The sequence below is a fragment of the Hypomesus nipponensis genome, chromosome 9 (assembly GCF_054491055.1).
Source record: "Hypomesus nipponensis isolate SF chromosome 9, ASM5449105v1, whole genome shotgun sequence".
Lineage (NCBI taxonomy): Eukaryota > Metazoa > Chordata > Actinopteri > Osmeriformes > Osmeridae > Hypomesus > Hypomesus nipponensis.
This window is the reverse complement of record NC_140369.1, coordinates 22724872-22748529: the sequence shown is the minus strand read 5'-3', so window position 1 is coordinate 22748529 and position 23658 is coordinate 22724872. Positions and strand designations below refer to the sequence as shown.

Below are 23658 nucleotides of genomic sequence, written 5' to 3'. Positions count from 1 at the left end.
CATAACTATGTTTAACTTAATGTCTGCACCTCTCTGACACCAACTGTCTCTGGAGTGGGGGCTTCACAGGGTGTCTACAGGTGTAAACAAGTTAATTTGAAGACTTTGTAAGACTTTTTAATACCACTTCAAAATGAAATTAGAGACCAAATTTACAATGGAAATACAAATCAAGTGGAAATATACAGTAATCTTCTCAAACACTGATGTCTATTCAATATGAACAGTATGGTAAAATGACAACAATCGGTTGAGTTTTAGAACATTGACTAAATATGTGTAGTGCAAAAGGATAACACAAATGTAATTGCGGTCCTAAATATATATATTTTTTATAACACAAATGTGGAGCAGAAACTAGCAATTCCATGAATCCCATGGAAACAAAGGCAAATGTGTGAGATGAACTGCTGTGGAGCACAAATCATCCAAGAAGCAGTCCTTCTCTTGAGTGGTGTTTATTCAGATGAATAATCGTTGGATTTAGGTCAAAGGTCTATCACTTGAACTGGTTTCATTACTTAAGACGCTAAAAGTCAGCAGCTTGGCATGCTGGGACATGGAAAAGATTAAATATTTAGACTTTCATCAAAGTAAAAAATGCTGGTTTGTCCTTTTTCATCAATGTCCTCAAAAAAGCAGTCTGCAGAGCTACTGTGTATGTGGGGTGACTGTCTCTGGAGGCCTGGCAGGCAGGGGCAAGCAGGGCCAGTCAGTCAGGGCAGGCCAGCTGGATGAAGCTGTCCAGCTAGAATGGGGGGGGGGGGTTGTCCAGCAAGTTCAGGGCGTTCAGCATCCTCTGGTTGACTCTGTTGAGCAGGCCTCTGCATGCCCCTGCAGACCTATAAAAGTGAAGAAAGGATCCATGTCAGTTGTGAAAAATTAAGCTTTTTACATCTACACTTGACATAAACTACAGTTTTGTAATGTGAAATGCAGTGGCATTACTTGAACTTGGATCCAAATGTGTTGACCTTATGGAGACCCGGCCATGCAAAGTCTCTCAAAACGTTTGGTTCGATTCCAGGCTCTGGTAAGTGTATTTAGCTCTAAACTGGTCAATATACACATCTGACTAAAGACCAGCTCGACCTTTGCCTGTAAACAGTGATTCTGACTGACATTTAAATAAGCTGACCAAAGTGAAATTTGTCTGGCTAAGGTAGGTCGCTTTCTCAGACAATTGACAAATGAAACAGGCTTGCCTTGAAAATCCTATATATATATATCCTATATACTATATCTTCAGCAGGCAACAACAGTCCTCCCTGACGTGTTTGGAGTAGAATTGAGTGAAATACAAACGTGTTTACACACTGCCAGTGAGCGAGCCGAGTCTGACTCTGAAGCTAACGTCAAAACAATTTAACTCCGGGACGCAGTCACCCTCCACTTGCAAGTTTTCCACAAAGCACAAAAATTGTCGGAGCAACTAGCTAAAAGCACAATTCCCAAATCTCCTAAAGGCTGCCCTCCTGACATTTTTGATGTCGACCGAACTGTAAAATGGTGAACTTATGAACATGACGCAACCAAAACATGACTGCCGCCTAAAGCCCAATTTATACTTAGGTCGCAGACACTTTTGAAAAGGTCGCCGACAGAAATGGCGTCACGGTCGACACTTTTAACCGTTGCTTGAAAGTGTCGCCTACCAGGAGAAATTTCTACTGGCGCTGATGTCGTCACAGTGTCGCGCAAGTGTGATTGGCTAGATAGACGGCACGCGTCGTTGACTGCATTGTTTTGAATTTTCAGTGAACGCTCAACAGCTGTTTAAGATGGAAGGAAAAGAGGAGAGATTGGCAGAGCAAGTTAGAACATATCCACACCTTTATAATGCCTGTCAAAATTAGCTACAGCCATTTTTCTCCAAACGATCACCTAGGCTACAAAGCGTAAACAATGTAACCATAGTAAACCGTGTTTGCCAAAGTATAAATGCAGCAGCTTCAGCAACACTTTTTTTTCTTCGTCTGCGACCATTTCAAAAATGTCGGCGACATAAGTATAAACTAGGCTTAAGCCTATGCGGTGTCCCAGGTGCATAGGCTTATTACAAAGACTTTTTAACTAACGTTAGCTAGCATCGCTACGACATTGGCTAACTCTACTTCGGTAGGCTATCCTCTGTATTTGCAAGCTATCTAAACTTATACTGTATCTAAAATAAGAGAAATGGCCGCGAGATGAGCTTTCACGGGTGTTCGCATGTCTATGTTGCTTCACTCCGTGGGCCTGCACCTCGTCCATTACTGTTTACAACGTTAGCAGGACTACTTGGTTGGCGTTGCCTTCTCAGCGTGAGAAGTACAAGGTTTGGTGTGAGAGCGTCTGAGCAGGGGCGATTCTAGGATCAGACCTCTAGGGGTACTCAGCCCCCAATTAGAATGTGACATGAATACAGTGCCTTGCAAAAGTGCTAAACCCCCTTGCTATTATAAATCCCTAATTTCACTTGATAACAATTAATATATTTATGTATTATTATGAAAAATATTGAATGAATGAAAAAACTATGTCCCTTTCTTCATGAACTACCAGCATCAAATGATATATATATATATATATATATTTTATTTATTTATTTTTTTAGGTGTGCTTGAGCACCCCTAAAAAAGGCTCTAAAATCACCACTTGCGTATAGCCTACTTTACAGTTAAAATTAGCTGATATTTAACTACATACAACCGATACAAATGCTGCTAAAGCTTGCTAAGTACACCACTGCCGACGCTAGCAAACTAAAAACGTCAACACCATTTAGAAAATAAAGACAATTATAAATCTTTACCCGGACAAGTGACTTTTGTGTCTGGACAAGTGAAACGTTAATGTACTTGTCCAAAGGACAAGTGCCTCAAAAAGTCAATGTCGAGCCCTGCTAAATGATTCACTACAGTAGAGGGAAAAAGCTAGCTACTTTTCAAGTTTGGTTTTCCGTCACTTCAAACTCATGATCTAAAGATCTCAAAGTGCTCAAACCTTCACCATAATTCAAGAGCTGTGTGTTTTAACGAACCCAATCATTGATTCTAGCTTAAAATGTGTAAAAATAGGACTTACCGAACGTGGCTGCCTCCAACACGGCTATCAGGCGATTCCAGTTGAAAACAACAATGGCCGCCTAAAAATAATTTATATTCGTAACAGCGAGCTGCGATTGGAACGAAATGAAACAGGAGCTAAAGACCAAGGGTGGGCCTTGTGCGTCTCGCCAAGCTCGCGCATGTGTCAAGTAGGCTAACCACCTGTCCCTCTTTGCGCTGTATCGCACAGCATTTTCAATATGCGATGTGCGGGACAAGGAGTGAAAATGCTGTGCAACACAAAAAAATCGGGTCCAGGACTTTTTCAGCTACTGGAAGAAGAAGAACCAGAAGAAGATTGTGTCGGGAAAATGGAGGGTTATAGATTTAGGTTTGTTTTGCAATTGCAGACTACTGTTAACAACTATATAGCTATGATAATTATACTTGGATAAATTCGATTGAGATAGGCCTATGTCTGATTTCTATGGAGCCAGGCGAATCGCTTGTGTTGTGCATTGTGGGTAGCGACACGACAGAGTTGAGATTTTCTCAACTTTATGCAAATGAGGTAGCCTGGTTGCCAGCCCAACTTCTCCCGCCCACAAAAAAAATTGTTCGGGAAGTTGGGTCTGGAGGGTCTTGTATTGGGGACAACTACAGAAAACCCAGAATTGGGACGGACCAATGAAATTGCCAGAGCGGGCTTTATACGATGATGGACAGATGATCAACAGTAACGTTATCAACAACGTCACGAAAGAGCCCTTGGGTTGAATTCGTTTTCAACGAACAACATAGTACGTTGCTCTGATTGGTTGTAGGTCTATCCAATTGAGCGAAGAGGCCTTTGTTTTACGAGTTCGGTTGAAACACGCTCTGTACTCAAAGCCCAATGGAGAGTTTTCAGACTCATATTCTGACTAGAATTATGAGTATGACAACATCAGGCTACAAATGAGGAGCGAATTTTGCTAGCGATGACCATACGGAGTGTTTTCTTGTTTATCGTAACGTAGCAACCATGGTAAAAATTGTAGGTTTCAAGGTGGAGGTGAAACTAATCGTTTGTGTGGCTGCTTACCCAGTCCTGTATGACAGCCTACACAGCTATTCGTACAGAGATTGTTAGTTTAAAAAAAATGATGCATGGCGTAAGGTTGCCAAAGTTGTTGGTGCTTGTACTTTCAAATTCAATCTAGTCACATTACGTAACTTCGTTCTGTGGTAACTCGCTGGTTAGCCCGGCTGGAACTCACTATCGTATCGACAGATTAGCAGAGACTTTGAGTAATATAATTAAACGTTTTTTACACATGTCAACGTGAATGTCTATTAAAAAGTGTTGTATTTTGTTCAATGTTGCGAGTAAGTAAACCCAAGTCTGCACACTTGGCCTTTACAACTAGGCCTACAACAGTGGACTTAAGAGAACTACAATTCTACATTAATCTGTTTGATACGCCCCCGAGCGTGTTGAACTGTGGGAAGGCGAGCGATGGCAAGCAATTCGCGTCACAGCAGTGTGAACATAGGGTTAGCCTTCCCCGGACCAGACTAGTTTTGCAGCCTAAGTTGCCATAGTAACTAGTAGTTAGAGTTCGACCAAGTGAGCTAGCTTTATGGAACCGATGAACTAGAAATGAGTCCGAATAACTGACATAAGTCTGGCTTATTCGGTAAACTTGCTTTATGGAACAGGCCTCAGGTGCCTTGTTCATTTGTTTGTTTGTGTCATTTATTTTAGACATTTTCATAGAGAGATTTATTAAAACACGTATGGTACACTCCTTGTCAGGAGCGGACCATGTCACCACATTATTTTGTGACGAGAATTAAACTTGATTAGCAGGTGCTGGACAGTGCACTACCTTGCGAGATAGAGTTGGCTAGTTAGCTTGTTTGCGTTTTAAATGCAGACTAAGTGATTCTGCAGCAATTAAAATACACTGATAAAAGGTTTGTTTGTCAAAATAGTTGACAAAACAATGGCAATGTGTGAGACTCAATTAGTTTTTGGAGGAATCCGAGGACACTGTGAGAATCCCGTACACACGAACTGAACTACTAAACATCAGAGCAACTTTATCTCCTATCGCCACCCTGATCTTCAGGGTTTTCATTTGGATATCCTTAGAAACTCTACGGACCGTATCCAAAACAAACGCACAAGAGCTCACCCATGGAGTCTACTACCCTGCAGCAGAGCGTGGGGCAATTGAAGAAGAAAGGTTTCCGTGCACCTTTACCTGGATTAGTACTAGCTAATGTGAGATCACTCAGCTTTTATGTGAGTAACGAGTGGTGCAGCGATTTAACAGTCATCGCTGAATTATGCTCCCCTGACCTGGAATTATCGGTGATACACTGCAAACCCTTCTACTCACCTAGAGAAATATCATCCAAGTTATCTTTGCGTGTGTCTACGTCCAGCCTCAGGCGCACGCTGACACTGCACAGCAACTTTTAGCTGATCAGATCACGGAGGTGGATAACAAGTTCCCTAACTCCACTTTATTTGTCATGGGTGACTTTAACCACACTGATCTGAGATCTGAACTTCCAAAATACCATCAACTGGTTCGCTGCGCCACAAGGGGAGAACGGGCTCTTGATCAGTGCTATTTTACCATCAAAGAGGCAAATTGCGCGTGTGCTCCACTAGGCGATAGCAATCATGCTGTGATTAAATTCATCCCCACATACCAGTCCCTACTCTAGAAACAAAACCCGATTAAGAGGTCTGTCCAGAAACAAACACCCAATGCAACTGAATCACTACAAGCCTGTTTTGACATTGCAGACTGGGCAGCTATTAGGCTGGCATGCAATAACATTGATGAGTATGCAGACACATACTCATCTTACGTCTACTTTTGTGAGGAACTCTGCATATGGAAATAACAAACCGTAGTTCAATAAGGAGGTGAAGCTACTGAGGAGAGAGGAGGCGGCCCACAAGAGCGGAGACAAGGACACGTGCATTAAAGCCTTATATGCCCTCAGCAAAGCCATCCAGCATGCTAAAGGGGTGTACAAGGCTAGAATTGAACAACAGGTCGGGGATACAAACATCAGTGTTGTCTGGAAGGGCCTACAATCTGCCACGGGCTACAAAAATCCCACACTAGGGATGGGGTTCTTAAATTTTTATCGATATTGATACCATTTTCGAGACTGCTTAACCATGCGAGTCTTTATCAATACATCTATCGATACTTTTCTAGGGTGAGCTAGAGCCAACCACCATCTAAATGAATTAATTTGGCAAATGTTAAACATATAGCAGCACCCACACAACCCACGCCACACTTTATGTAAACAAGATTACTGAACAACATTTATAAGTATAACTTAAGTAAAACAGATGTCAAATAGAACAAGGGGAATGTGTTGCTCTCAGGAGGAGGCTGGATAAAAGGAGCACATATTGGCACAATGGATCAGGCTAAATCAATTGTCCACTACAGATGTACTATCCACAACCTGGATGACTAGTATAATGACTGTGATTGCTTGTTTGACAGAAAGTGACAAGCCATCATTGTTGCCATCAAGACTTTATGAAAAGTTCAACATGTTTCAAAAAAAGGCACCTGAGCTAAATGACCAGCAAACCAAACCCAAACCATCCTTATCTCATCCCTACTTTGTTCTGTCTCTGTTATTGTTTAACAAGAGCCCACAGACCTGCTTAAAAAAAAATCCGGTTTGCATCAAATTTTAGGGGCATATGCAAGTGAAATAGTTGCACTGTAGAGCCCTGGCTCTTATTATTGAGGCTTATTATTGTCAACGATGGATACTTGCTACAAAGTTGGGGTGCGCTGACTGAGCTCACCATGCATACCTTGGGTGGAGGAGGAGGATTGTCCGGCAGCTGGTTGGCACCGTTGCTTCTCGAAGACGAATGCCTTTTACCTTTAGCTGATGCACACATTGAGGTGCTTATTCATTGCAGTAGTACCCCCCCCCCCCCCTTACAAGAAATTATCTTCAAACATATAAAATAGGGCTAGATACGCCCATGAATCGATGTATGTTTGTGCACCAGTGATTTGATTTAAATGACATGACTTATCGAGACAAGTGACATTATATTAGCCTACCTAGTCTCGATAGCGGTATCGATAAGCTAGGACCTATTTATCTTCGGGTTTTGAGAAATTTGGAACCGGGTCCTTAGAGAACTGGGTATCGATCCCCATCCCTACCCCCTACCTCTAACGACCCAAATCTACCAGACCAGTTCAATGTGTTCTGCACAAGGTTTGAAGCACCGCGTGGGTCCATCCCCGCCGCCTCCCCTCTCCCTGCCACCACCTAACCTGCTCCACTGGTAATCACTGAGCATGAGGTTCGGAGGCTCTTCAAAGGTCAGAACACCAGGAAAGTGTGTGGGCCGGACATGGTGTCACCTGCTACCCTCAAGCACTGTGCCAGCGAGCTGGCTGCAGTGTTTACGGACATTTTTAATTAGTTTCTTAATTTATGCCGTGTTCTTGTATGCTTCAAATCTGCTGTCATCATTCCAGTGCAAAAAAAGCCCAAGATCACCTGCCTGAATGTTTACAGACCGGTCGCCCTCACCTCTGTAGTCATGAAGGTATTTGAACCCTTAGTCCTCTCCTATCTCAAAGCATCCACTGACCACCTCATGGACCCCCTCCAATTTGCATACAGACCTAACCGCTTTTTAGACGATGCAATCAACGTAGCCCTTCACTATATTCTACAACACCTGGATAATCGGAACACCTTTGCAAGGGTCCTGTTTGTGGATTATAGCTTTGCCTTTAACACCATCATTCCCAACCTCCTCCATAGCAAACTGACCCATCTGAACATCCACCCCCTCACCTGCTTATGGATTACAGATTTTCTCACCAACAGGAGACAGTATGTCAGGCTGGGCCCGCATTTGTCACAGCCCCGTACAGTTAACACCGGTGCCCCCCAGGGATGTGTGCTGTCCCCCATTCTGTTCTCCCTGTACACCAACGACTGCTCCTCTGGTGACCCGTCTGTCAAGACCAGCAAGTATGCAGACGACACCACCATGATAGGTCTCATCAGCAACAACAATGAGTCTGCCTACCAGAGGGAGGTCGGCCGTCTAGTATCCTGGTGTGGAGTCAACAACCTTGATCTCAATGTCAACAAGACAGTGGAGGTGATTGTGGACTTCCGTAAAAAGGTTCCGACACATCCTCCACTTGTCATCAACAACTCATCTGTCACCGTAGTAGGGCATTTTAAGTTCCTTGGCACAACCATCACCAACACACTAAAATGGGACAATAACATCACTCAATTAGTGAAGAAAGGTCAGCAGCGCCTGTTCTTCCTCCGGCAGCTGAGAGGACTACAGGTCAGCCCCCCCATCATGGTGCAGTTTTACAGGGCTATCATTGAGAGTGTGCTTACATCCTCTCACTCGGTCTGGTATGACTCTGCCTCTGCCCGCTCTAAGGCCAGGCTCCAAAGAGTTGTACGGGAAGCAGAGCGCATCATTGGCTGCCCCCTTCCCTCCATCAAGGACCTTCACAGCTCCAGATCCCTCAGGAAAGCAATAAAGATCATAGTAGACCCCTCACATCCTGCCAGCAGTCTCTTTAACCGTCTCCCCTCTGGACGGCGATACACGGCCATCATGACCAAAACATCACGTCACCTCAACAGTTTTTTCCCCCGAGCAATAACCCTCCTAAATAGCTCTGACACATGAACTTTATGGCACTTTATTTAACATTATTTAACATTACTATTGTTGCACTACCTCCACTCTATTTTTGCTCACACTGGTACTATCTGTCCTTGTATTGTTTTTCTGTTTTGTCTTGTTGTTCTATTTGAGATGTTATAGCCTGCATGGAGAATACCAAATGAAATTCCTAGTATTGTATACATGGCGAAATAAAGTTGAGTTGAATTGACTGGAAGGAATATGTGGAAAGGCTTAATAACCTTTTATCTGTAAATGAAATTTCTGATTAAACTAAACAGCACCCTAATCTTTTGAGTGTGTGTGGGGTTAAAATCTACAAGTTCATGAGGAATTTGGTTACTCCTCTGGAAGCCAGGGGAACTTTCCTTTGGATACTTTGTTCAGACCCAACAATCCGATGCCTTTGTAGAATGTTAAACTGCCATTTTTGGAAAGCAGGTCAGTCTGTTGCTATCGTTGCAGCTGAATTGGCTCAACTAGCTGAACATTGTGAGTCTGGGACTGTGTTGGAGAACATGTTCCTTGACAGATTAGTCTATGGCATTAATAAGTATGGCCTACAGTTGGTTGGTTGCTGGGGGAAGTCACACTGATTATGCAAGCACAGAGCATCTGTGTCCTATGGAGCAGGGGTTCTCAATCTTGGTCCTCGGGACCCCTTGCCCTGCATGTTTTTCCCTGCTCCAACACACCTTATTCAAATACATGGGGCTGATAACGACCCATTAATTTGAATCAGGTGTGTTTGAGGAGGGAAACGTCTAAAACATGCAGGGCAGGGAGTCCCGAGGACCAGGATTGAGAACCACTGCTATGGAGGATGAAGGACAATCTAGGAAGCTACAAAACCCCAAAACTGTCCCATGTGTGGTTTTGCTTCATGCATGCTGATGAGTGCTGATAAGGTTAAGACTCTTTTTAGTTAAACAAGGAAGATCTAGTCTTAGCCTTTGCTGTAAAACTGTTTCATCAGTATGTCTATGGTTGTAATTTTACCATTTGAACTGACCACTAATCACGGCTGAGTCTTTTTAATTAATCAAGACACATTCCTCCCATGACTTTAGCTAGGATACATTGCTGGGCCCTTACACTGTCAGCCTACCGGTACACCATCATGTACAGAGCGGGAAAGGACAATGCAAGCAAAGGCTCCCTTAGCCATCTCCCACTTACAGTGATGTTCTCCACAACCTCGATGCTGCCTGAGACCATTTTCTTGATGGAGATATCGTCAAACTCGCCAGTACCTGCTAATCAGATCAAGCTGCAAAAATAGACAGAGATCCTTTCCTGGCCAACGTGAAAAGATACCTAGTGCAGGGTTGGCCTTCTATCATGAGGGTGAGGTGTGACTGTAAACATTAAACTGATGGTCAAGATGGCTGCCTTCTCTGGGGGTCCATAGTTGTTGTTTCAGCCCAGAGTCGTCCACAAATCTTGGATGAGATTCATGAGGCTCACCCAGGGGTTTCCCGGACAATTTCAGCCAGATCTTACATCAAATGGCCTAACATGGATCAGGGCATAAGTCACAACAAAGTGAAAGCCTGTTCTGTGTAACAGAACAACCAGAAACGACCACCCATACCACCACATCTGTGGGAGTGGCTGGACCGCCCTTGGTCAAGTGGCTGGAGGCTCACGTCATGTGCAAAAATATAGCAACAACAACCATTGAAAGACAATTTGCATCCCATGGTCTGCCAGGCTCATTTGTTTCTGACAATGCAACAACCTTTACTAGTGACTTGTTTCAAGAATTCATGCAGAGAAATTGAATTCGTCATGTCCGCAGCATTCCATTTCACCCAGCAACTGGAGGAGGGGCTCAAAAGGATGAATGGGGTTAACCACCAAGCTCTCATTGATCTTGTTCCAATGCTGCATTACTGAGCACTGATTCGGAACTCTAGATATCTGTGTTTAACCAACCATTGGCGGTCTCTGGAGGAGTGGGATTCCTCACTGAATTGCTTTTCCCAATGTTGTATGGCCATAAGTGAAGCCCTCTGTGACAGAGCTGTGCAAATGTAATGTCACGGATTGCACAGCGTCTGAGCGCCGATCTGCGTCACCGGAATATTAAGAGGCACCTGTTATGTGGTAAACTCATTAGGATGGCTATATAAGCTGAGCTGTCTCAGACTTTGTTGTGGAGTCTTATTCTTTGTTTTGTTATCGATGGTGGTGTGGCGTTTGAACTTTGTTCAGTAACATGTTTATGTCCATGTTTATGAAAACACACGTGAAGTGTTCTTGAGGCATGAGTTGAAGATGTGATATGGCGACACAGTGACCGAAAGGCGGAGAGAAAAGTGCATGCATAACAAATAACAGTTTTACTTGATCTACAATGGGAGTAAATTGTATAGGCTATGTACAAATTATACCAATTATCTTGTTTTAGCCTATTTAGCCAGAAAGAAGAATTTGGGCCCCAAATTAGTTATGCCAAATGTGACTATACAATCGGTGCGCTATACTTTACCTCTTTTGGAGGACATTAAACGTGTGGTATCGGTCGCGTACGGAGTGTTCATACATCTGAGAAAAACATTGCGTAGGCCTACAGATTTTCAGTTTTTCTCCGTATGCATACATTTATTGATTCATTTACACAGAGTTTGATACATTTGTAACACGGTCCAGTCAAAAGGGTACATTGTCGGCAAGATCATTTCTCAGTTTTTTACAGATTGTGAACAGAAGTAGACAGAGACTCCATCTCTGTCTTGGTTGTCCTATTGGAGTGCAGCATTTGACACTGTTGATGATGATAAAATTGTCCTCAAGTGTATTAATAATCATCTAGGGATCTCCGAAAGGAGCATTCCAAAGGTATCTATCTGACAGATCACAATTTGTCCACTGTGATGCTCACAAAAGCGCTCCACTGTTAAATTCGGATCACACTATGTTCTGTCCAACCTGAAACACGGCAATAATTAACCATTTTCCTTGACGACGTTCGGTATATACTTCAGTGCCTGTGCTTTGTTGTGATGCAGAGTGCCTCCAATATGGCGACTTCCGGTCTGATGACGCGCCGTGAAAACCCTCTATAGGATGATGCTGAAAACAAATACATGCATTTGTCACATCCCAACTGGACCATTGTAATATTCTGTTTCTGGCTCAACTGCAGCAAGATTACTACTATGCTTGCTTCCAATCCAAGCCATAACCAATTTATAAGTCTTACTCTTAATGTACAAATCACTCCATGGATTAACACTGCCCTATTTCTCAGACCTCTTTGCACCCTTTCACCATAAGGGCACTACAATCACAAGACACTAGCAAGTTGGGGGTTACCAACATGAACAAGAAGGAAACAATGGGTAAGAAAAGGGCAGGGCTTTTTCATGAAGAGCTCCTCTCCGATGAAACGTAAGTCTTGTTTCAATCAGGGAGGCTGACCCTATCTCTGTGTTTAAGAAAAGTTTTATTTCACTCAGTTTTGAGGCTGAACCGTTGCACTAGATGACACTTAACCAGAGGGGCCCACCTCTATTAATACTGTACCTCAAATCAATACAAATAAATGTAATATTGATTTTATTTGACGAAAGTAATTCTCGAACTCACATTTGGGATTTGAAAACCACACCACTATGCCAATTGATGTTAACGATAGATTTTCGCTAACATGTTTGAGTCTCTCAAGTTCTATGGGCCCCTCAGAACACCAGCTGACAATTAAAAGGCATGCCAACATTCTGTAAGGGAAGGAGTCTGTTGATAAATATGTAAGCACTCATCTCGATACACACACAAATTGACATGTACAGAAACCATTTCCAACTCTGGAAATAAAAATACTGTAATAACATTGTTCAAAATGTTCTGCAGCTGGAATAAAGAGGTATATTTCCCACTGCATGTCAGAGACTTAAACAACTATGGATCTGGAGTCCTCCCACATTTAGGTGGTCAGTCAGCCAAATGGACAGAACTGTATGGTTCCCCAAATGTACATAAAATATCATGTTGAGTCCATATAGATTTTACACATGCTCGTCAATTAAGACAAATCTATGTTCAAATCAATAACAATTTCCCCTTAAATTCCTATTTCAACAGAAGTCATCCCAAGCCAAAACCCACTCCCTTTAACTTTAACTAGGCCAAGTTATGCTTAGAAGTTTGTGGCCAAAGCAGAATAATGATGGAAAAAGAAGAGAAAATAGCAAGAGAGACTGTGAAAGAAAAAGAATCCTGAAAGATTGGTGTGCATTTTTTCAGATGCATGCTAATTAGACACAAATAACTATACAGTTCCCTGAAGTCTCTGTGTGTGTTTGTGTGTCTCTCTCTTATTCTCTCTCACTCTCCCCCTCTCTAATTGATGGAGACGGATAGGAGGAAGAAAGAGAACCTCCATTTGAGTGTGTGAATGCATGTGTGTTTGTGCTTGTGTTGCCTAACCTTTCAGGGTTGTTAGTGAAGTGTTTTCCGTAACAGGAAAAATTGGAGGGATGTTTTTAATTCCAGTCTTTAATGTAATTTGAGTTTAATGTAATTGCCATGGAAATTAGTTGGGCTGGTTTAGCTATCCAAATGGTCCATTTTGGATTGTTTTATGTTTCCAGCATTACTTAAAGGGGCAATTGACTGCAAAACCGATGTTACCTTGTCATAGTTGAATAACGACAGTTCGGTGGGTAAAATGAACATACCGTGAATATCAAAGTCCATTGAAACCTATTTCCTATTCAAATCTCAAAAAGAAAAGATTTGGCTGTAAAACGCTAGCTTTTCAACAAAGCTACCGGTCCTACGTAGGACCGGTGATCGCCCTCTCATTGGCTCTGGTCTGTATCTTTGTCACGCCCCAGAATTTACATCCAGACCAGCCCAAGGTAGCGTCTATCTCCGATACTAGTTTAGCTGCGCGCTGCTCTGTGTAAGCTACTTAAGGAATTACAAAGAATAACGTTTTGAATTATAACAAGGATATTGAAAATGGACCACGGTCGTAAATGCTGTGTTCCAGGCTGTACAGGGAAGGCTAACACTCACAGTCTTCCCAAGGAGCCAAACATTCAACAGGCATGGCTGCTGTTGTCTTATGAGAAGATCCCGGCGAAGTTCGACACTCAATCATTCATTTGCTCTGAACATTTCACCCAAGACAGTTTTGACAACCTTGGACAATTGCAAGCAGGATTTGCGAGGAAGCTGAACCTGGAAAGAGGTGCTGTTCCGACCGTATGCTCTTTGCAACCGCCTATAAGGACAGTATGATGTTGTGCTTACAGTTATTAGCAATGCTAATGTTTCCTGTATAATATAGCATACCAGGTAGAATGCTAAATAAGTTTCTACACACATCAAATGATGCTAGACTAGCTGTAGTCGGCATTAGAAGGGAAGCTTTTGAAAAATAGCCAGAAAACGAACAGCAGTTTGGCTTATTGCTAACGCCTGTATAGATAATCTATTTGAAAGAACTGGAGAAAGGCAGGTGCTTGACACAGGATACGGTAGCATTGCTAGTAACTAGTAACACCTAGGCTGTAGGCATGTAAACAAGTTTAGCTTGCTAACGCAAGAGCATAGGTAAAATGTGTGATAATTTAGCCTAGTTTATTGGCAATGGGGCTAACATTGATTCATGTTCCTGACTGTGTTTCATTCAAATAAATAACCTGTGTAATGTAAATCTACAATTCACAATGCATGTTTGTCCAGATCTTTGTCATGTTATTTTTCAGCAAGATATCTAGAGCTAGCTAGCTAACTGAAGCCGAGTAGAATCAGGATATGGTTTGGTTGCTAAGCTGTAGCCTAACGTTCTACCCACCCAAGTCAATCCAGTTTGCTTCAACAACAGAAGTGGAAACAAGTAATGTTATCATTTTAAATGATATATAGTCTATCTGTTGAAAACAGTGTTGTGTAGACACAAAAGATTTATTTGCACGTTTTTATTTCAAGTCTCCAACTTCGGTGTTTCAGCGAGTGCTGCTGTTGGCTGTGTTACGTTTTTGCTCCCCAGCTTCACTCGTTGAAAACCAACCAATCAGCGCGCAGCTCATCTAAATATTAATGCGCATACCATAAAAGGATAAAAGCTAGTGTTTTTTCCCAGGAACATTTCAGAGGATCTGTCAGTGGGCATAGAACAGCACCCGGGCCATTTTCAACCCAACCAATGTTACATACCCTATTTGGAGACCTTAAGGAACAGTGTGAAATACCCCCCAAAAACAGTCAATTGCCCCTTTAATGCATCTTACGGCTTCATCAGATGGTGAACTTCAAACTTCATAAAGTCTAAAAATATCAAATGTACTTTCCTCCTCTCAGTCTTCTACCTTTGATTCTCTAACATCTTGATTTCCATCCAATCCCTCATCTCAACCCTGTCTCCTTCCCTATCTTTTCCCTCGCTCTTTACCCCATTTGTCTCTTTCCTCTTCCTCCTTCAATCACTCTTCCTCTTCCCTCTCTCTGTCTCACATCTCTCCCTTCCCTTTTCCGCTGTTTCTCCTTGGGCAAGGGTTTTAGGTGCCGGGCACCGGTGTGCAGCAGATGTCCCTCTTTTGTCCTAAACCGGGCTGGTATCTGGCTGGCCGGCGGGCTGGCCTGTGGAGGGTAGGGAGAGGCCTCAGCATGGCATTGGAATCACAGAGCTGGTTAAACTGTCATCTCCGGGAATTTGACCTGGATCCAAACCTATCAGATGGTTCCTCTCGTCCTGACTCGACGTGCACACACGCATATTGTGTACCCCTATACAAGTGCACACAATTAGCATCTCTTTGTTGTACAATAGAACACACAGACCCACACTTCCGAGGGTTGAGTCGAGCTTACCCCCTACCAAACAGTTCTTAACCTATTCATGACCAAATCCGATCCTTTGCCATCCCTTATTGCACTTGTACTTAATTCATGGGAATCCTTACTCAATCAGTCAAAACCATTGTAAATGTACTTTATCTGACATCAAACCATTTACACTTCCTTGCATCAGAAACACAGCAAATCAATTCAAAGACTAAATTCCATTATTTGGGCTGCTTTGCCTTATCCTCCCTTTTTCCATCTCATTCAATCCATCCCAGTCCTTACCCCTCTCCCATTCCCTCTTTCTTTCTACCTTTCTCCTCATCACATATTTATTCTACTTTCATCCATCTTCCCATAACCTTCTCTCTTGAACCCTTACCATCCTCTCTGTCCTACTCCTCTCTCCCCTTCTACCTAACCCTGTGAGGTGTAGAATGTGCAAGCGAGTGCGTGAGTAAGTGCATGAGAGCTGAGTTGGGGTTGGTCTGCCGGCGATAATGTGGTCTGCATGGATGCATGGAGTGTTGAATAATTGGTGGAAGCTTAACCTCTGAGGGAAGAGCTGCAGATTATGAATTGGCGGAGTGGGCCGCGTCGATGTGAAACCCCAGGCATGCTCCCCCTCTGACTGAAGATTAGCTCTGCATTAGCAAGGGTCCCCACAGACATGAGTTAGAAGGATACACTCACACACAGCAGCAAGGATAGTCTCCTTTTACAGCCAATCTTTCTACTGTTTAATTATTCTACCTTTCTTGTTCTTTATCTCAATCTTTCATGGCATTTTAGCCTTTCCAGACCCTGTTCACATGCGTTCTGGAACTACTCGAAATTACGTTCAAGAATGGAAATATTGCAAATACACACACTCACTTTCTTTTCTTTCGTCTTTGAACCACACAGACTAGCCATGAGAACATAATTAAACTATGGTTCCCCTCCTAGGGCTGGCTCCGGAGGGAGCAGATAATGAGAAGTGAAATTTCTAAAGCTCTCTAGCTTTTGAAGAAAGGTTACTGTTTGTTTCAGAGATAGTGAATGTACAAATGTCAATTTCAGTCCTATATTAAGATTTTTTCAGGATTTTCAAATTCATCATGGTGCTGTGTATAAAGAACCAGATGTGCAGGGTATGAAGGGATTCTTTATTGGCATGGCATGAGGAAGCAAAGACCTTGAATCCATCATTCATTCATCCATTATTTTGTTGTTATCAACATGGTGCTTCACAATGTTAAAAGGATCTCTTCTTTAAAGGATACTGAGAAAATCAAATAAAAAATGTTAAAACGTTTACATTGATTTGAAAAAAGGGTGAGATAGGAGCGAGGCAGAATTATTGACAATTTTATGTTGCTCTGTTGTCAAATGTAAAATACAATGCTTTCTCAGAAGCTTGGATAATATGAACTTGGGAGCAGCACTCGGGTGGAGCTAACTGTTAGCTAAAAAGAAAAATTGAAAGTCACACAGAAAGAAAGAAAGAATACATAAACGACTCATCAAACAAGACCTTAAAGCTAAGTAACTTTCCACCAGGACCTGATTTTCAGGTTCTGCCCAGATGAGTGCATGAGTTGTTTCACCGCAGAGGCTTGACAGCACCCTGATTCACATATACATACCCTTCATTTAGTCTCTATCTGCAAATAAGATGCAAGCAACTGTCAAACTTTCTCTCTCAGAACAACTTTCTTGACCCCAACCAATCGGGCTTCAAGACTGGCCACTCCACAGAGACAGCCCTCATTTCAGTCACCACTGCCCTCCAGTCTGCCAGAGCGGCTTCCAGGTCATCCGTCATCATTCCGCTGGACCTTTCTGCAGCGTTTGATACGGTTAACCACCAGATCCTTCTCTCCAGACTTTCTGAGATGGGCATCACTGGCACTGCACTCCAGTGGATCTCATCCTACGTGTTGGGAATATCCTACCAGGTCTCCTGGGGAGGCAAACTGTCAGGCCCTCGCCAGCTCTCCACTGGTGTCCCACAGGGCTCCGTCCTTGGACCCCTCCTCTTCTCTCTGTACACCACCTCACTTGGACCAATCATCACCTCCCATGGCTTCTCCTACCACTGCTACGCTGACGACACGCAGCTATACCTGTCGTTCCCCCCGACTGATCCGGGGATCTCAGCTAGGATTGAAGCCTGCCTCACAGAAATCTCCACCTGGATGACCAAGCACCACCTCCATCTGATGACCAAGCACCACCTCCATCTCCATCTCCACCTCACCAAAACAGAACTTCTCATCATCCAGGCTAAACCCTCCATCTCCCAAGATCTCTCAATCCCCCTGAGATCTGTGACGGTGACCCCTTCATCCTCTGCCAGGAACCTTGGGGTCACCATGGATGACGAGCTCTCCCTCACGGCCCACATTGCTGCAGTCTCCCGGTCGTGTAGATTCACCCTCTACAACATCCGGAAAATCAGGAGATACCTGTCTGAGCACTCCACCCAGCTGCTAGTCCAAGCACTTGTCCTCTCCAAGTTGGACTACTGCAACACGCTGCTCACTGGTCTCCCAGCATGTGCAACCCGCCTTCTTCAGAGGATTCAGAACACAGCGGCCCGCCTGGTCTACAAACTACCCAGACGCCCACATGTTACCCCGCTCCTCATCTCTCTCCACTGGCTACCCATCACGGCCTGTATCAGATTCCAGACCCAGGGCTAAAACAGTTAAGTGCAACTGTTGACAAGTGTGTTCTACTGTGGTTTTAGCCCCCTCTATTCTTTGTCTGATGTAATATGAACTGTGGGGCGCACTCAGAGCTGTCCTTTCTGCCGTCCTATTCAACCCTTGGCTCCCTGAGGCTGTTCTCCGTTTGAAGCCGAGACCTGTGTTGACTTGGTCAAAAAAGCTTGAGGACTATCGGAGAGAATGACAAAGGGGATACTTTATCATGATAAAGGATATAGAGATATATGTCTGTCTGTGTATGTATGACCAAAAGTATAAAGTCAATTCCTAATAGGGACTGTTCCTGGTTTTGGGCCGTAGCCCTTAGTTCTGCTGGTGGAAATATCAATGCTAACACACAAAATGTAATTCTAGAAGTCATTTCCCTGTTTCATCTTGATGATGCCCACATGCATAAAGCTCGAAATATAGAGCATTTGACTTCAGTTCTACAGGTCACAGATTCTAATCCCCTGTAAGTCACTGTGAGATAAGAATTTGCTAAATTAGTACATTAGGCCTACATTACATAAGCAGAGGTACAGCTGTCTTGTTGCCTGACTTTTGCAGTGGTTCAGTCAAAATTAAATCTGACATTTTCTTACAGCCACCTTAAATACAGTTAAATGAAATGTGATGCCAAACACATTTTTCTTCATCCTCAATGTTGCATTCTGTAACTGATCAATGGGATTGTTTTGGGAGAAAAAATACATTTAAACAGGGCAATTAGAAATCTTGTTGACACTTTCTCCTTGGAACAGGTCAATATGGCCTCTTGCAATTAGTCATTTCTGTTAACCTGCCAGAGTAAATGCTCACAAGTCCTCATTCCCCAAATACTGGAGAAGATTGGTATTGGGTAAAAGACTGCTTGTCTGGGGGATTTGGGGAATTTTTGAATCCAACAGTCAATATTCCAGGGAACTTGTCTGCAATGCACTATTTTGCACTGACCCAGCAAGCCGTCAGCAAGCAATGACGTAAATTTTTTATAGATCACCGAATTTGCAGCTGAGCACATGCACATTCACAACAGTCTAAAAGCAAATGACAAGATTGAAAACTGTGTATGTGATGGCACTAGTTGTTTTGGGTAGAGGCATATTTTAGTGAGAAACCTATTTGAGAGTGAGAGAGAGAGCATCAGCAGTTTCACACCCGTTTCTAGACCTAAAGATACGCTTAGCACCATGCGAAACATCACATTGAAAACAGGGAATAAAGGGGATTGTGGTATAACGGAGAAAATTGGGGGTTAGAAAAAAGAAAGCAGTGTTAGATGTCACTTCAGTTCCTCATGTTAAGCACACCTTTCTGCCTAAATAATGCATTTGCTCTTGGTTGATCAGGAGATAAAAGCCTATCTTAAAAAAAAACATTTTAGCTATATATGTCATGAACAACATTCTGATATTGTTCTATGATAGCTGATGTGAATTCCAAATCAAAACTGTCTGTAACAATGCCATTCATTGATCCACTATATCAATAGAGGATTTGGGTGAATACCTGTGTGCACAATAGTTGGATGTAGCTAAACACATTAAGCATGTGCCCTTTCTAGTGGATTTGTTGGTTTTCAACAAAGCGCTTTTCAGAGCGCTTATATTGATTGAGCCTGTGTGAGACAGGTAGGCTGCCTGAGCTGTGGCAATATGTTCTCCCGCCTGTTGTGCGCACGCTCTCAATGACAAGGAGGATTCCACTGTTTAAATGACGAACCACATCAAGTGAAAGCCATCCTTTGTTTCTATCACAAAAGCTTTGATACAACAGTGTAATGTAGGCAGGAGAGCAAGGAACAAAAATAATGACATTCTTTTGGATCTTGATTTTGGTGGACTATGTTATGCCTAGTACTGCAGAAAATAAACAAACTTTTCATACTAGTGTCCTGCAAAACATTTGAGTAAAGGTCTTCATCTGACTAATGCCATTTGCGAGTGAAAAATGTCATGTAAATTATTTTTGTGTGTCATGTGTGGCAAATAGATGGGCTTATATAGTTAGTAATTAAAAAGCTCTGAAAATGAATGGAATCATACAGAAAAACCGACAAGCAGTAGGCACAAAAATAGAAAGTATTAATTGCATTAGGCCTATTGCTGAATGAAGATAATTAACAAAATCCTGAACAATTACACTCAATTGGTTTCATCGTAATGTCACGTGGGATAAGTAGTAAAAGATGCATTTTGCCCAACATAGGACACTAGAGATGGCACACACTCAACAAACATTCACCCCCACACACGTACCAGTCCTACATATAAACACTTATAAATATTCAATGGACCTTCATGTTAGTGGGTAGAATGAATCAGTTATGCCAGTTGTGCCGTCCTTGTGGAGGTGCATGGCAACTCAAGAACCAATCTCTTACCGCATAGCAGCTGCATCCAAGCGCAGGTCTTGTAGACAGTGGCGGTGTTGCAGAAGAAAAAGAGCGCAAAGCAGCCGATGCAGCTCAAGATGAGCACCATGGACAGCAACACAAAGAACGAGGCCGCTTTGAACGCGCCAGAGGGAATGGAGCTGAACTCGGCAAAGGTTCCCTGGCAGGCGAGCTCCCGGTTGGAGTTCCCGTAGCCCACGCAATAATGGAACAAGCCGAAGTAGCCGGCGTGAGGAGTATTCATACTGTCCCCAATCCAATAGGGCTGAGTGAAAACCACCACGTTTATAATCGCCAAACATATGGTGAAGATAGCCCATAGAACACCAATGGCTCGCGAGTTCCGCATGTAGTTGTCATGGTAGATTTTGGAGGCTTCTTGTGAGGGCAGCATTTTTCCACACCTTGTGGCGTTATCTGGGAGCCTATTCCCGGTGTCTCTATCTGTCCCTGTCTTAAGCAGTCCCTCAACAACGCTTTTTGTTTGAGGACCCCGTGGTCTGTATAGATGAAAAAAGTCCTACATTCGCAAACTGTACAAATATGCCACAAACACTCCCCTTTCAGTCTTACTTCGCAATTGAAGGAGAACCAAGCGTGATTCAATAGCGATAGAAAAAAATTGAAAAATTCTCCCCTCTCAGTGCGTAAAGACTCGACCAAGCTCGCACCGCCAAAAACAGTGGTCAAGAAACGACGGGATGAGGCGCATTTTTTCACCACCGTCTGAGTGTTATTAATAATGTAGCTGTATTGAATCCCATTACACCAAGCGCTGTAAAGGAGAAAGGAAGAGCTGATGAGACCCGATGATGAATTTTCCACCAACGAACCGGAGGTCTAATGAAATCGAGAAAATGCATTCCAATCTACCCAAAACAAAAAAGGAAAGTCTCCTTTGAAGAATTAAAACTAAGGAATATAGCCTACTTTTAACCTTTTATCATTGTACATACCAAGGCCATGGCTGTAGTTTTTGATGTATGCTAGTCTTTCCTCGCTCTCCCTTTCGCTCTCCCTTTCCCTCCTGTCTCCTTCGCGCGCACACGTTTTCAGGGTGAAAGGGCTGTTGATGATGGCGCGCACGTTTGGAGTATTGCAGACATTTGAAATAATCTGCTTATAGGCTAGGCGTTAAGCATCTTTCACATTTCTGTCTCACAGCCTTCATTGTCTAGAAAGGGAGGCCTTGCATGTGTTGTTCGAGTGAAATAAAAAGTTTTGCAAACAGTCATCAATTCCACAAAAAGCTTATTTTGACTTTATACAGGATTCCAACTCATATAGAGTTTATTTAGGCCTAAATGTTGTCTATCTGAAAAAACAATAAGTAGGCCTATCTGTTTTAATTAATAATTAGTTAATTATGTGTTAATGTATCATTAGGCTATGTTATGACTTTACCTGGTGAGGCACATGATGATTAAGTACCGTATGAGATGGTTGATGAGTATTGATGCTGGACAGGCCACACACCATCCACACTATGGTAGTTCCGTGGAACAGTTGCACAGTGACTACTCAGATATAGCGGATGAAGGAGGTTAAGTGAAGTAGTGCTGCACGCAAATATCAGAGCACCAAAATCTGAACGAGGGACCGCCGTTACTGAAATGGCGGTATCCGTTCGCTTGTTCTCCATGTTCCGCTCAAACCCCGTATAGTTCCCGATTCATCTGGTAGCCTAGTCTTAAAGTCGCTCGGTCCAGTTGCAGATGTCTGGAGACAAAAATCCATGGATGCCGGCATTGTGATATAGGCCTAGGCTAATTAACACATGAATTAACGGTATTAGTTCACACGGATAACTCACAGTGTAAATTCACACAGTTAAATCAGTATTAGTTCATGTTTTAATATCGATAGGAATTAATCCATGATGGCGGATTTAAATAAAAGTGAATCATATTGTGACTCAATTAATGAGTGATGTGTTAAACATCAATGCATAGGCCTAGCCTATTTAAGTACCTTCTTACTATTAACGTTGATGATTCATGCATTAGTTAAAGCATTCCTGAACGCTCATTAATGCACCATTATTGTAAAGTGTAACCATTTAGGCTATCTATTATATTTTTACATGTTTGCATTAGGCTCCCTGCATATTGAGAACGTATTTGGGAGTATTAGGCCTAATGTATGCCAACGTGTTCTTAAAATATATAGCGATCTGTCTATTTAATTCTAAAAGGTGGAGAAAATGCATTTTGAAGGTTTAATTGAAAAATTGGCTTTCTGAAAAGTGGCACATCGATGATAATTGTGTGAATTAACTAATTGCCCGCATTACGTCATTTTTGGAACCGGTTTGTAGACGTAAGGGAGCGAGGGTAGTCACGTGTTAGTGCAAACTTCCTGTTTACCACTTGTTCCTTGAGACAGTTCAGGGATTGCAACAGTAGACTGTCGTGTGATTTGGATGACAACATACACTGATTCGACGTCCTACAGCTACGAAATTGTTCACTTTCATACCTCCGTCCTTTTTGTTATTACATAGGAAACAGAGGGAGGATGAAGACGTAACATTGAGGAAACGTGATTAGGCCAGGAGTCCTCGAGAAATCCTGAGTCTGGTGCCCGTAGTTCCTATTTTGGTTTTGGTGAACACCTCTATTGACAAGCGGAGCCGTACAAAACGAAAACGCTATGTTACAGAGGATTACCAGGTATACAACTGAATGACTATTTTAGCAATGTTTCTGTTAATATATTGATATTTTGTGTTTGAAATCCATACCGATCACGTATATTTAGCACTATAAGCTAACTAGCTAGCAAGCTGGCACACTACTAGTACTATTACTCGTTTGTACTAACCAGCTAAAAGGGTAGGTCAACTCAGGGGCGAGTTAACATCACACAGTGTGTAGAGTGTATCACGCCGGCTTTGCCCTGAATTCGGGGAGAGTACCCGGCTCCGGCCCCCTCAAGCGGGCAGTCAGGAAGAAACTGGCTGGGAAGGGATGGCCTGGTCGGTCTTCCCGTTCCCAAGGACAAGGTTCTGCG

At 42.8% G+C, this 23658-nt stretch overlaps 2 long non-coding RNA genes across 2 annotated transcripts; both read right to left on the bottom strand.

Annotated features, from left to right (window-relative positions):
* Positions 1–442: 442 nt before the first annotated feature.
* LOC146273497 (uncharacterized) lies at positions 443–23555 on the bottom strand. Its single transcript, XR_014766439.1, has 2 exons — positions 23470–23555; positions 443–842 (listed from the first exon to the last, which is right to left on the bottom strand). It is a non-coding gene; the product is annotated as an uncharacterized LOC146273497 (long non-coding RNA).
* On the bottom strand, positions 11334–22489 carry LOC146273498 (uncharacterized). Its single transcript, XR_014766440.1, has 2 exons — positions 20635–22489; positions 11334–11832 (listed from the first exon to the last, which is right to left on the bottom strand). It is a non-coding gene; the product is annotated as an uncharacterized LOC146273498 (long non-coding RNA).
* Positions 23556–23658: the final 103 nt, after the last annotated feature.